We start from the raw sequence: 11,920 nt of genomic DNA, 5'->3' as shown, positions 1-11,920 counted from the left end.
TCATTACAGTGTCACTTGGCCGTTCTTCTGTGTCTATCACATCTCTGCCACTTCTGCTCCAAGGTGTTAATTTAGGGCTGCTCTGCGGTGGCCACCATCCTCCACCATCACTTCCCTCTAGAAGGCTGCCACCTCACTGTCCCCAAAACCCTGCATTAAATGGGTCTTAAGAGGAGGCAGGCACAGAGCAGGATGCCCAGCATCCATGGGAGGGATGTATGGAGGGATGGAGGGATGCATGGATGGATGGATGGATGGGCCAACCAGGTCTAGACTCCATGTTTTCCCACAACATCTCCACCTTGCACAAGATCCCACAGCCCCACCACGGGCACAGAGCTGCAGGAAGATGCAGCCAGACCTATTGCAGCTTGCTGGGGGCCAGAAGTAGGTTACTTTCCGCTGTGCATAGAAATGATGTGATGCATATTCATCAGTTACAGTTGTGCGGAGATTATAACAGTCACATAAATTGCAGGTTTAGGGATCGTCAGCTGCATTCCCATGACTTTCCCAGGGCTTCCTCTCCTGAAAAAGACATGGAAATTAGAGTCATCTCATGAAACATACAGGTCAGCACTTTCAGTGTTGTCTTGGAAAAACAGTTTTCTTTACTGTACATCTTTGCATCCCTCAGGTGAACAATTCAGTGATCATAAGCGTCGTCTTAGTATTTAAAATTGTATTTATCGTCTGTAATCACTCTCAATACATTTTCCTTCTTGAAAATCAATTTACCAGCTCTTCACAGGTACAATGGAAACAAATTGTATTTGAAGCCCAGCTTCGCTGGATTGATGCTGACTGTTTACAAAGGGAAAACATTCTTTCATGCAGCTGCCTTTGAGCATAATATAGCCCAGGGAGCCTAAAAGCTTTTAATGGGGAGCAATTTGAAGACTGATGCTCTGCAATCACCCATGAAGGCACAAGCTGGGGGTAAACGTGCCCTGGGCATGCAGTCCTGCCCTGGTTCTCCTGTTGAATGAGGGTCTCTACAAATACTTGCCACCAGCCTGGCCATGGTACCGGCTCTCCAGTGTGTGCCTCCTTGCTGGCCTGGCTGCATGGTACCAGGTCCCTCCCCAGAGACAACACCATGGTCATCACTTCACCCAGCAGTGAGACAGCTCCCAAGTGTCACCAGCCTTAGAGACCTCTCAAGACACATCCCAGTGGTTCTCACCCAGCGCACAGGGAGCTCTGAGAGCCACCAAAACGATGCGAGCTCCTCTCAGCCAAAGGGGATGAAGTTAATGCTGCAGGAGGAAACCTGCTGCAGTGCTTCTACCCGTCTGCAACAGACAGGACCCCAAACTGGCCATAGATGGAAGGAAATCAGGACTGAACAAACACTGCTGTGAGCAGGGTCTGTGCAACACAGAGACTGGGCAGTCGGACCCAGGCAAATACTCATGTGTGCTGCCCATCCCTTGCAGAGCCCGGCAGTGTCAGCTGCACATAGCAATGGTTGGCCAAGCTACTGACCACTTGCTTTTTCACATTCCCCACTAGTGCTGAAGCAGGTTTCCAGTGTGCAAGCAGTCCAGCAGACTCCGTGTTACTGTTTTTCGGTGCTGGAGCGACTGTGCAACAGCCAAAGTGACTGGAATGGTTTTGATATTCTAATATTTTGGGGTATCTGTGACCACAGAAATAAACAGGCTCTTTTCAGCCAAGCCTTTCATTAATTTTTCATCCAAAAGAGGTGGTTATACCTAAGTGTAAAGCTCCCTGCTTCCCAATACGTCTCATTTGAACTCTCTGGGCTCTCAAGAAAGACCATCTATTTCCCAAACAAGTGCTCCAAGTGCCTTGGGATAACACTACCATTCCCTTTTATTCTTCCTGCAGCAACCTCTGTATCACCATCCGTATTTTCACATCTTTTTATTAACAAAGGAAGCTGGGAGAGCTGCTGATAGGAGCTGTTAGAGGATGGCTTCCGCAATCTGTGCATCCTCACCACCACCAAGGAGAGGGGATAATAAATTCCCTCAATCCTCTGGCCACGCTCCTCCTAATGTGCCCTGGGATGTGGTTTGCCTTTCTTCATGATGAGAGTGCTCTCTTGGCTCATATTCAGCCCAGTGCCCATGATAACACTGGGGTCCTTCTCTTCAGCACTACCTAGGCTTGTTGCACCTCAGTGATGCACTTGGCATCCCCCTTGATGGGTTTCAGTGGGGTCAGTCCTCACATCTATCTAATCCCTCATGGACTGAGGCTGTGTCAAGTGTCAGCCACCCTTATGTAGTGGCACCTGAGGCTTTGTTGAAGGTTCATCCTGTGTCAGTGACCCCCTTGCTGATGGGAAGCCCTTGTGTCAGCCCCTGGGTGCTTCAGTCAGCACTGGACAGCCACCAGCTGTCGAGCTGTTGGTGGCCACACTTGGAGTCCAGCACAGTTTTCCCTTGGGAAATCCCTGCTTGCCCTTTCCATGCTCAGAAATGGCTTCCGAGATGCTCTGCTCCATATTGGGTCTTACAGCAATTACAGCTCCCTTTACTGATCCTCGCCAAGTCACGTCTCCCCTTCCCCAGAGAGCACAGAGCCCTTTGACTCCCAAATGGGTAACCCCCACCACCAGTCAGTCCTCCTCCTGCAACCATATATCCACAAAGAACACAGAAATCAGGGGTCAGGGAACATCAGATGTCTCTTTCCCCTCTGTTCTGCTCTCCAGCCCAGGCGCTGGGTGCCAGCCAGCCAGCGATGCCCTAAAATCTCCTTCAGGATGAACCATTTCCAGCACAGAGGACAGCTTTGGGTGATCCCAGCTGCAACGCTTCCGCGCAGGCTGGATCTTTGCATCCCAGCAGCAGCCTCAGCTAGTTTTATACAAAGACGTTAACGAAATTCAGGATATCTTGGGTTTGAAAGCAAGGCGTAATTGCAAGCTGTTATTGTCTGAAACCGCATTTGCAAGATGCAGCCTCAACAACCAGGCAGTTTGGGGAAAAGAAGCACTTGCTCGGTGTGGGAGAAGCTCCTGCAGAGGATACAGCCTCACAATACCCTTGCCAAGCATTCGCAGGTCATCTTCTCAGCTGCCCAAACACCATGGGTTTCAAGCAGGAAGCTTAGGCAACATCCTACCCGAAGACCCCCCAGCCCTTTATATAAACTGAGGGGTTTTCTATCCCATTCCTCTGTATGCCCGGTAGGACACTTCATCACACCAGCATCATTAGGTAGCAAAGCCAACAGTTGTTCGCAATGGGGCAGGCCTGAAAGCTCTCCCCACCCCAAACTGCTGCATCCAGAAAGCTCTGGCAATGCTTCCATGTACATGTTTCTACCCTGCTCACAGCACTCCAGAGGCTTTGCAGACTGTGCCCTTTCATGCAAGTGCTTGTGATCCCTTCTAGAATCTTCTTTCTCATCTGCCTTGAACAGCTGAGACCTGGGAAATGCTAGATCTGATCAGCATTGACAAAGCCACAGGCATGAGTGTTATTTCAGGCATGTGATTCATCAAGGGACCAGAGCACCACAGTACAACAGCTGGATTTTGTCTAGAGCTTTGTGGTTGTATTTTACCCAAAAAACTCAGCTATTTTGGGCTGGATCCTGCACCTTGCACAGGGTCTGGTCAATGGCTCCATGATGCCCACCAAAGGTTTGAATGGCAACGCCAGCCTTTCCCTGCAGGACATCACTGAATTGTCACAAATAGAAAAATCCATGCATATCCCATCCCTCATTTATGTCTTCACTTATCTAAACCCTCCTGCACCCAAACTTTGGACCACTTGTGTTGTACAAAGCTTGGATTGTACAACAAGTATGTACAGTTGTTATATATAACATATAGCTTATAACATATAACATATGACACTGATACCCTTCTTGGTATCACTGCGAGCTGGATTTTGCAGCATGTTGTATTTTGTGACACATGGCACAGCCCTGTACGAAGTCTGGTTACAGAGATTCCACCCATCCTTGGGGACAAAGAACAGGGACCATCCGCAGACTGACTCCAGCCTGGGACATACCTCCATGTGGCCTGTGCATGAGACAGGCTCTGAAGTGAGTGTCCCAGGTACTTTTGGGTACCCGAGGGCTGAGGATGGCGAAGGGACGGAGTGATGCTCCAGTGGATGCTGCAAGTCTACTTGGGTTCAACAGGAGACCAAGCTCAAGGGAGAGAGGCCACTGAGGACAGCTCAATATTCACATGGTGCCAGCACCCTGTGCCCCTGACCTCCACTATAGCACAGCTCTGCATGGACCGGCAGCATCAGTGTTAACCGGGCTCTGCCCCGGCCCTGCCGGGAGCACACACTGCCTGCAGAGCTGTGTTTCCAGAACACTCCTTGCAATTACATGCCCTGCCACCATGCAGGCGAGTTATTAATATTTATTAGGCTCAATTATTCATGGCCTCTTTAGGATCCTGTTGTTTAAGTCCAGCTTGAGATCTCCAGGCTAGCAATCACAAAAGTTGCTTTCCAAAGAAATTACAGTAAATCAATCCTTTGGAGATGTTCAAGGCAGCCACAAACATTAACAGATGGAGCTGCCTGGAAAGGAGCCTTATGCCCAGCCCTCTGAAGTCTAAGAGTGCTTGAAGGGAGCTCAGGCTTTGCTGGTGTGTGATGCAGGGTCCTGGGACACCACATTCCCCCTCACCACGAAGGTCACACTGGCCATGTCCGTCTGCAGCTGCAGGGGAGAAAGCCCGTGGATAATGGCAGGGAGGTTTCTCCTAGTCAAAAGGGAACCTGGTGAGGATGGAGAACAAGCCATGATGTTCCCAGCACAGCAAGGCAAAGCAGGACAACCTGTCCTGGCAGCTGTGACAGGGGATGCCCTTGCTTGCCCCAGCTGGTGCTTGGCCCATAGCTTCCGGGGAAGCCACAGGGAGGACGAGGTATCCAGGAGGGATACCCTAGGGTGCTCCCAGCAAGCACACCCCGTGGCACAGGGCACCCCACTGAGACCTGCCAAAGCAGGGCCGGGAGCATCTCGGAGCACACACACACAGCCTGGCGAGGGGGGATTTGCCTTCCTGCCCTGCTGGGGCCCTGCTGTGCCCTGCGTCAAGCTCTGGGTTAGTCCCAGCACCAGGCACCGAGAGCACCAGCCCTCGGGGGTGCACGGGAGGAGGCAGGAGGCTGCCCGCACGCCGTCCCCAGCAGACACAAGCTGCCAGGGCTGCGCTGTGCCAGCACAAAGCCATCTGGACCACTCGGAGATGCTCAGCAGGGCTGATAAGCCGAGGGCTGGCACCACGTTAACTGCGCCCGCCGCGCTGTCTCACGGCTGCTTGCAAAGCCCCGGGCAGCACAGGCAATCCCAAAGCTTCCCCGGCAAAGCCTGAGCTGTGTCCTCACTGCTGACCTCTGCATCTGCTCGGAGCAGCCACACTGCAGCCAGTGGCTGCTTCCAGTGGCTCCCAGCACCATGGGAATAACGGGTGGGATAGGGGAGTCCCAGGGGATCCGCATGCTGATGGAAGGAGATGTGGGGTACGCAGGGTCCCCCCCATCCTTGGGCATGGTACATGATTCTGCAACCCTCTTCTCCTTGGAGAAGAGAAGGCTCGAGGGGACCTTATCACTTTCTACAACTGCCTGAAAGGAGGTTGTAGTGAAGTGAGGTCAGTCTCTTATCCCAGGTAATGAGTGATGGGACAAAAGAAAACAGCCTGAAGCAGCGCCAGGAGAGGTCTATGCTGGATATTGGGAACAATTTGTTCACAGGGAGGGTGCTCAGGCATCGGAACAGGCTGCCCAGGGCAGTGGTGGAGTCACCATCCCTGGAAGCACGCACAAGCCGTGTAGATGAGGCCCTCGGTGACATGGTTTAGTGGTGGACTTGGCAGAGCTGGGGTAACGGTTGGAGTTGGTGATCTTAAAGGTCTTTTCTAACTGGTTGATTCCATGATTCAGACCACCCGTGGAGCAGCTTTACCCACTGAGATGGCTGAGCCACATCAACAGCATCCAGGGGATGGAGCAGGGGTCTGAAGGGAAGCAGCACTGCACGTTGAAGCCTCAGCCACAGGCAGGCTAAAAGGACTGGCCCTGTGCCCCATCACATCCTGCTTGGGTGGATGTCAGAGCCCAGTCAGGGGATGCTGGGACGGAGAGGAGCTGGGCAGAGGCACTCAGATGCTACAGCAAGGGCCATCCCATGAGACAGGATGCCAAAAGGCCGCATGTCACCATCGCAAACTGCCTTTCCTTGTACGTCATCCCTCCTCCAGCCTGCCCTCCCTGTGTCCCTTGTGGCCCTTTTGTGCCTGCAGCAGCCAATGCCTCCTGCCTGTGACGTGGCTCTGCTTTGACTAATACCCACGCTCTGGGCTGATGGGGACACCAGAAGCAGCCCAGATCCCACCCAGCTGGGCAGGAGGTGCTGGAGAGGCCTGATCCAGCTCACAGAAAGGCCAATGGTTGCAAAGAGATGGATTCAGAAGGAGGGAGAAAGGACCAGACCCCCGTGATGCTGGCTGGGGTCCTGGGACAACACCAGGTTGAGGACCAAATAGCACCAGACCCTCTGAGCTGTACAGTCTGCCCACATCTCCCCCCAGCCACCCTTACCCCATTGCACTGGCGGCTGCACCACCAGCCCAGCCGGCTTTGGAGATGGTGGGTTCCCATTGCCCATCCATTTCTGGACGGTGGGTGCCTTGGGCCAGGATGCATTGCCCATCCCCACACTGCCTGCCCGGAGACACGGGCGCCTTTGCCACACAGCCCTGCAGAAGAAACAGAGATGATCCCACCACCAGCAGTGCCTCAGACAGCCTCCAGCAGGCAGGGGCATTTTCTTTATCCCCAAAAAGCCTCCGAATCCCAGCAAGAGCCGTTTTAATCAGAGCTTTCTGCCCTGCAGGACTCAGCGCGCTGTAATTGAAAGAGCCCTTCTTACTCTACCCCCACCACCACCATCAAACCCGGTTTGGCCTCCTCTCCCTCTTTAATCCCCGTATCCCCGCGTTTCAAGCCTGCTCGGTAAGTGTTTCGAGAGCGATGCTGATGCCGTTGGTATGGCAACGCCAGGCTGGGGCCCTCGCCTCAAACCCCAAACACACAATTAGCTGATTAAGAGGCAGAGCAGCAGCCGCATGCCGGGGCTCTGCCGCTCACCACATGGGGCTGTCCCCAGCCACCCCACCTGAGGGGTGCTCAGAGGTCTCCAATAGCAGAGAGCGGCATCGGGGGCAGGATGGGGCGCAGGCAGCGTGCGCAGGCACTCACGTGGGGGAAGGACCTTGGAGAGGTGGAGAGAGCCGGGCTTGTTCAGGCTGCAGAGGACAAGGAACAGGGTGACCTCGGAGCAGCTTCGAGTGCCTGAAAGGGGAGCTACAAGGGATGTGGAGGGGGCTTTGGACAAGGGCGGGCAGGGACAGGACAAAGGGAATGGCTTTAACCTGAATTGAGGTGAGCTCTTAGGCAGAAGCTCTTCCCTGTGAGGGTGCTGAGGCGCTGGCACAGGGTGCCCAGAGAAGCTGTGGCTGCCCCATCCCTGGCAGTGCTCAAGGCCAGGTTGGACACAGGGGCTTGGAGCAACCTGCTCTAGTGGGAGGTGTCCCTGCCCATGGCAGGGAGTTGGAGCTGGATGAGCTTTAGGGTCCCTTCACACCCAAACTGTCCTATGATGACAAACCTCTACATCAAGCCAGTCCATAGGATGCTGTGGCTTGGGAATGGGGTTGATGAAGACACCAACACCAATGATGAGGCTGCTGTTGTTATCGTGGTGAGTGCAAGTACCACATCCCTATCCAAACAGCAGCACCCAAGGGCCTTGCATAGCCCCTGGACTGGGTTCAAGCCACACCACGTACCACAGGACAGCACCCAGCCCTGCCCCAGGGGTTTGCAGCGGTCGCATCCAGCACTCCCAGCTCCACCAGCCATGCTCCCTTGGTGCCAACAGGGCTCTGCGCCTGCCTCCAGCCCCGGGGGCTGCCGGCTTGCCCCCAGCCCCAAAACAGGCCATGGTGCTCTGCACAGCACAGCAGAGGTATTTGGGCAGGCTCTGCCTCCCCTCTCCTCTCTTCCTCTTTCCCCTCCTTCTCCCTCACCCTGCCCCTCTTCCCTGCCCTCCTCCCCTCTCGCAGGGCTCTGTTGCTCACAAAGCGGCTCAGGAAGGCAGCAATCATCCCCATGACAGCCCCGGTTAATGAAGTCGCCTTCATTAGGCGTTTCCGTTCCACTTGAAAAGCTCCTCTGTGAGGATGCTCCGCCAGCCTGCAGCAGAGATGGCTGCTCCAAGGAGCACATGGAGACGGGTGATGCTGCAGAGGGTCAGCCAGGGGAGCAGGGAGGGATGGCATCCCCATCCATGCCTCCCTATGGGGATGAGTGTGTCCCTTGCAAGGTGCTGTGGGGCTGGCACTGTGACATATAACCTGCATGCACAGACCTGGTGCTCTCCCTTTCACCCCAGGCTCAACCCTTCTCCCCATCCCCAGGGCCCATCCTGCTCTCCAGAGCCCTGCAGTGTCCTGGGGGACAAGCCCTTGCACCAGGCTCTGCTTTTTTGGGTATATCCACATCCATCAAAAGCCATGAGGTCCATCCTTGACCCTTTTTTGGGACTTGCAGATAAAGGGAACAGGACAGGCTGTAGGGAACAGCCTCTTGCCATGAGCCAGAGTTGGCCTGTGAGAGAGCCTTGGGGTGACATGATCTTTGTGCAGCATCCCTGCCCATGGCAGGGGGTTGGAACTGGATGATTTTAAGGTCCTTTTCAACCCAAACCATTCTATGATTGTATGATTTAGCTAATGTCTACAAGAGTGCTCCTGGATTAGAGAGCTCTAAAGTGCTCAGCTATTATCTGTCCAGAGGGAGCATCCTCATCTCATCAGGGCCAGGCTTGGTGAGCTGCCAGCTGCAGCGACAGGGTCAAAAGACCCATGGCTCCTTGCCCTGGCTGCTCTGCAGGGATGTGCCATCCCCAGGAAGGGCAGCCCAGGGTAAGGTCAGGCAGTGCCTTGGGGAACCCCTTCCTGCAGACCCCAGACCATGGGGCAAGCCCCCTGGGGCAGGATGGGCTGTCAGCTTCCTGCTGCCTGCTCCACTTCCTGCTTCCCTCACCCCCGTGCCTTCCCCCAGCATCCCTTGGGGCATTTGGGTACCCATCTGGCCCATCAGACCACATCTTTTCTCCGTAGTCCGTCCCCAGGTCCTAACACTATTCCCCACCAGCTCTTCCTCCTTATCACAGGGGTGAAGGCAGCTCACAGAGGAGCAATGGCTGCATGAGGTAGCATGGTGCTGAGCACCTCACGCTCTCTCCGAAGCTCCCCAAAGCTCAGTCTTGTACAGGGAAAAGCAGCCACTGCAGGACAGGAGGAAGGAGGACACAGCAGGGGCTCATCCAAGAGGATGGATGGGGATGGCTGCAGGCTGGACCTCCTGCTTCCAGCAGCTTCTGGAGTGCATTGTCCACTCAGGGCTGCACATCCAGGGGCACCGAGGCTCATCCCAGCAAGTGTGGGGAGGGACAGGGTGATGAGGGCTGCGCCAGACACAGGCGAGGATGCTCAGCGCTCAGCTCTGTGCCAGGCCAGGGCTCTGCATGGAGCTCAAATCACCCTGGGGACCACAATGTGCTCATGGCCAGGAAGGGATGCTGAACTGGGTTGGAGTGGGAGCTCAGCCCAAAATTGCTACAAGGCAAAGGACAGATGCCTCCTACCCATGCAAACCAGTGCCCGGCCCTGCCACGGCAGGGATTTCAGCTACCATGTGCATCCATACAGCCTGCAGCTGTGGAGCTGTGGGGCTGAAGACAGCTCCATCAGAGGAATCCTGCTATGGGCTTTTGTTCTGGGGGAGCTCTGGGTCCCACAGAAGCTGCTGAGGAGGGGGCAAAGCCAGCCCTGTGCACCCTGGCAGTGCACACAAAGCTGCTCTGCAAGAGCTGTGCACTCCAGTGCTGGGATGGGAGGGGAAAGCTGAGATCAAACACGGTGCCTCAGACACAAGGCACACAGCATCTGCAGCATCTTAACCTACTTTGGGTTGCTGCCACGCTGCTGCTGACAGCGGCCAAAGGAGAGGCTGTGCCCATGCTGGCACCAACTGACAGCTCCTGCTCGGGGCACCCGAGCATTTGTCCCTAATCCCATCATCATTCCTGATGCCGTGGCAGGGTGAATGCAGGGAGTAGGAGCCACAGAGCAGCCATCACCTCATCATAGTCTGCAATGGAATCAGCACTGCAGCCCCACAGCTGAGTTGATGACCAGGGATGTGATAGACAGACACCAACAACCCAGTGTGGATGTCCATGGGCAGTGATGGAGAGACGTCAGTGGGCATGAGGCACCGGCACAGGCTGCCCAAAGAAGTGGTAAATGCTCCATCCCTGGTGGTGTTGAAGGGCAGGTTGGACAGAGCTTTAGGTGACAGGGTCTAGGGTGAGGCGTCCCTGCCCATGGCAGGGGGTTGGAACTAGGTGATCCTAAGATCCTTTCCAACCCAAACCATTCTGTGATTCCATGATTCTAGGATGGACAGCAGTCAGCAGGCATGAAGAGCAGCCATCAGCGGGTGGCCTTGGGAGGTGCTGCCTACAGCCAGCATCAGGAGATGTCCCCACCGGGTACTGGTGGAGAGCAGGATGCTCGGTGGATTAGGTCTATGGGTGGAATCCTGATCCCCTTCCACTGTGTGGACCCCACATTAGGATAAAAAGCATGGGCTGGGACAGCTGGAGAGGACCACGCATGATCCCCCTTGCTGACCACCTTGCCCCTGCACCTCTTGTTGCCAGCAATGGGCAATGCTCTGCCATCCCTCTCCCGCAGCCCTACACAGCAGCCCATCAGGCAGCTGGGTTTTATCCCATCTCATGCTGACACTGGCATCATCCTCCCCTCCTGAACCAGCTGCACACCGCGCGGTGCGCCGATGCCTCTCCGCACCCTCCCCGCGGCACATCAACACCATTATCTCCATCAGCCAAACTTGTAATCTCCCAAAGGAAGATATCTCGTTATTTTGACAAGTTCCCTCTTCCATCACCCCCCGCTGACTGGCAGGAACGCCGGCTCGCGCAGGCGCTGATGCCGCTGACAGCGACAATGATCCTGCTTCCCGGCAGGAGCCAAAACTTTGGGTGCCCTCATCCACCCAAACACAAACCCTTCACCCCTTCCCCACAGGGCCCCCTCCCCGAGGTGATGACTCCCCACGGCCGGGGTAGCCGGGATGAAGCCGCGGCGGCACGAGGCAGCATTCCCAGGCTCCAGAAGCATCCGCAGATGGTGAGCCCACACTCCACGTCGCTGCAGCAGCCAGTGACCTACACGCGGGCGTCATGTGAGATTTCGGAGCTGGGGGGGGAGCTGACAAAAATGCACATTCCCGCTGCGGCTCAGCTCTCACCTCCGCCCCTGCAGCCCTCCTCGCTGCCGGCGCTGCCAAGAGCTCTCCCAGCCTGTTGCCATCGCTGACAGGCACCCGCAGCCATGCTCTGGCTGTGCAGGCAGGGCAAGGGTGGGGGGACCGCGTGCTCCTGCTCCCCCAGCATCCTGCATCTCGCGTGGGGCGAAGGGTGATGGGTGCGCTTTGAAGGAGGGGATTGGGGATGTAGCTCTCTATGGTGCACACAACGGATAGCAAGGAGCTGCCATACATCACCCAGGCCCAGCCAGCCCCATACATGGAGCCTAGCTATGCCACAGCTGTGTTTCCCAGGGCAAACAGCAGCAGGACTCCCAACCCCAATGCAGCACAAGCAGGAGCAGGGCTGGGGCTCCTCCTTGCCTTTGCTTTTCCAGGAACTCGGCCCTGGGTCCGCTGGGTCCGGGCTCTCCCTGCAGAGGCACTTAAAGCTTCCATATAGCGCTGGCACACTCTTCCTTTCTGCTTCCCCTTTCCCCAGTCCTTCGGGGCCAGGGTTCACTTGCAAACATGTTTTCCTCTGTCCTCATTCACAGATG

The 11,920-nt window shown here is 55.6% G+C and overlaps 1 long non-coding RNA gene across 1 annotated transcript in view; it reads right to left on the bottom strand.

Moving 5' to 3' along the window:
- Window positions 1-433: 433 nt before the first annotated feature.
- The window catches only part of LOC136004898 (uncharacterized), a 40,672-nt gene continuing 29,185 nt past the window's right edge, over window positions 434-11,920 (bottom strand). The window contains exon 3 of the long non-coding RNA XR_010608615.1: window positions 434-528. This is a non-coding gene — a long non-coding RNA (uncharacterized LOC136004898). The remainder of the gene's footprint in view (window positions 529-11,920) is intronic.

This window comes from Lathamus discolor, chromosome Z (genome assembly GCF_037157495.1).
Source record: "Lathamus discolor isolate bLatDis1 chromosome Z, bLatDis1.hap1, whole genome shotgun sequence".
NCBI classification, from domain to species: domain Eukaryota; kingdom Metazoa; phylum Chordata; class Aves; order Psittaciformes; family Psittacidae; genus Lathamus; species Lathamus discolor.
Note: the sequence above shows the minus strand (reverse complement) of the source record. Positions and strands in the feature narration are given on the sequence as shown.